Source organism: Alexandromys fortis, unplaced genomic scaffold (assembly GCF_014885135.2).
Source record: "Alexandromys fortis isolate MF-2015 unplaced genomic scaffold, M_Fortis_MF-2015_v1.1 scaffold_138, whole genome shotgun sequence".
Lineage (NCBI taxonomy): Eukaryota > Metazoa > Chordata > Mammalia > Rodentia > Cricetidae > Alexandromys > Alexandromys fortis.
In genome coordinates this window covers 1310430-1313220 of record NW_026068034.1, presented here as the reverse complement: position 1 = coordinate 1313220, position 2791 = coordinate 1310430, and the positions used below count along the sequence as shown (strand labels likewise).

The following is a 2791-nucleotide window of genomic DNA, read 5'->3' as shown; positions in this document are numbered from 1 at the left end:
TGTAGGAGGTCATTCTGTAGTTGTATTGCTTTCATTGGTTAAATAAAGGAACTGCCTTGGCATTTGATAGGGCCAAGCAATTAGGTGGGCGGAGTAGACAGAACAGAATGCTGGGAGGAAGAAGGCACACACAGAGAGAGAGAGAGAGAGAGAGAGAGAGAGAGAGAGAGAGAGAGAGACCAGCCATGGAGCTGCCAGAATCAGACATGGCTGAATCTCTCCTGGTAAGCAACAATCTCCTGGTAAACATAGATGAATAGAAATGGGTTAGATCAAGATGTTAGAGTTAGCCAATAGGAGGCTAGATCTAATGACCAGGCAGTAATTTATTTAATACAGTTCCTGTGTGGTTATTTCAGAGGTTAAGCTAGCTGGATGGCGGGACACAGCCTGTTCCTCCTTACTACAAACACTGAACTTGTCACTTAGGGTAAAATCTAAGACCTGCACAGAAGTGGAGCCTCCCCCAGAGGTGTGGCACAGTCAGGGGTCAGGGTGGCAGTTGTTCTGTGAGAACGGGAGCAATGAAGCACCTAACTTACTGCAATACCGCCTTTGTGCCCAGGGAAGAAAGGGGTCCTCTGATACAGCGAGAGCAATCTTGAATGGCCTCTCCTGGGTGTAGTGATCTCTAATGGATGCAGGGGAAGGGTAAGGAGTCAGGAAGTGTCATGAATATGTCACCATAGAGAAGAATCCCAGAACCAAGTGGCCCTTGGTTGAGTTGTTCAGCAGTGGCCTCCAGTGATCCTTATTATCCTCTGTAAAAAGATTTCAGAAGCTCAACTGATGTTGGTGGGTCTTCTATCTATCTGTTGTTTTATTGGTTAATCAATAAAGAAAACTGCTTGGCCTGATAGGTCAGAACATAGGTAGGCAGGAAAGACAGAAAAGAATGCTGGGAAGAAGGGAAGTGAGTCAGACGCCATCGAGTCAGTCACCAGGTCAGACATGCTGAATTTTTCCCGGTAAGCGACGACTTCATGGTGCTACACAGATTATTAGAAATGGGTTAAGCAAGATGTAAGAATTAGCCAATAAGAGGCTAAAATTAATGGGCCAGGCAGTGTTTAAATGAATACAATTTGTGTATTGTTATTTCCGGTTTAAACCTAACCATGCAGGAGCTGGGTGGGACAAAAAGCAGGCCTGCCCACAGCTCATCACTACACCCAACAGTAAGTGTCTTTTTTTACAAAAAAAAAATTATTTATTTATTATGTATACAATATTCTGTCTGCAGGCCAGAAGAGGGCACCAGACCTCATTACAGATGGTTGTGAGCCACCATGTGGTTGCTGGGATTTGAACTCAGGACCTTTGGAAGAACAGGCAATGCTCTTAACCACTGACCCATTTCTCCAGCCTGTTTTTTTTTTATGTTTTGTTTTTTTGAGACAGGGTTTCTCTGTGGCTTTGGAGTCTGTCCTGGAATTAGCTCTGTAGACCAGGCTGGTCTCGAACGCACAGAGATCCACCTGCCTCTGCCTCCCGAGTGCTGGTATTAAAGGCGTGCACCACCACTGCCCGGCCAACACTAAGTGTCTTACAGAGAAGAGAAACCCCAAATGACAGTTAAGATGACAGTTCAGGAGTTGGATCCTCTCAGCACAGGAGCAGGGACCCCAGTCGTTTTCTTTGCAAGCAAAACTCTGGGGATTCAAAATCAACATCCTTGCTCGTGAGCTTCTTAAACACACCAGAGAAAGCTTCCACCTTGCCTGCCATATTTTTCTGAACTTTATCTGAATGAACCTGTATGAGCCAGTTGCCATCCAGCTTCACAGGGATCCTCTTACCCACGATTTCACGTGGGAAGACCCAGTCCTCAAGGATGGTGTTGTGCACTGCTGTCAGTGTGTGGCTTCTGGGAGCGTTTGTTTATTTTCCGTATGGCTTTTTGAGCTGGCTTGGGCAGACTGCTCCTCTGAGCTGCAAAGACAATGTGTTTCCCGCTAAACCTTTTCTCCACTTCACTAGCTCGCCCAACTTGGATTTTCTGGGATGATTTCAGCTAAGGAACTGGCAAAAAATTGCTTTCTGACCACCATGAACTTTGGTTTTCTTGCCATGGTAATGTTGAGTTCTGCCAGCTGCCCTTTGAGATCTGAGTTCATCTCCAACTTGGGCAGTAGCTGAGAGATGCCAGGCTCTTCACAGTCTTGGTGCTGGAGCTGAACTTAGCCTCGTCCTTAGGGAGTGCTGGCTTAGAAACACACTGTTCTCTTAAAGGCAGGTGAAACAGTTTGGGTACACAGTAGAATGGCGGTCCTGAGTGACACTGAAGTACATTATTAACTCTGACTGTGAGGCCCAGCAAAAGTTCCATTCTCTTTGAAAGTAAGAGATATTCTCATATTATATCACTACACAGCCCAAACTTAATGGATAATGGACAGAATGCTTGCAGCTACCATTTCTTGTTATATTTTGCACAAACTTGCACCTCCTGATTCTTTTTTCTCAATAAATACTTCCATACTAATTTTCCCATATAATTTGAATATTGCATTAATATTTCTTAATTTCATAGGGAGTGAATATGAACAAAATCCAGTGATAAACATGTATGACAATGTCATCAGCTAATTAACCTTGAAAGCTAAGTTAATATTGGAGTCCAAAATTAAGTGCCTGGTTATTAATAAGCAACACAGCATCCTTTCTTCTCTATTCTTATGAAAATACAGATTTATAAAGCATTTGGGGTTTGTGTGCAGTGTGCGTGTGCACATGAGCATATGTGTAGGCGTGTGTAGAGGGGTGCATGTTCACAGATGCCAGGCGTTAA

At 44.1% G+C, this 2791-nt stretch overlaps 2 pseudogenes; one reads left to right on the top strand and one right to left on the bottom strand.

The window, feature by feature from the left end:
- LOC126515327 (N-acetyltransferase family 8 member 2-like) overlaps positions 1–2791 on the top strand; it is a 30853-nt pseudogene that overhangs the window by 15744 nt on the left and 12318 nt on the right.
- Positions 1606–2480, bottom strand: LOC126515362 (40S ribosomal protein S7-like; annotated as a pseudogene).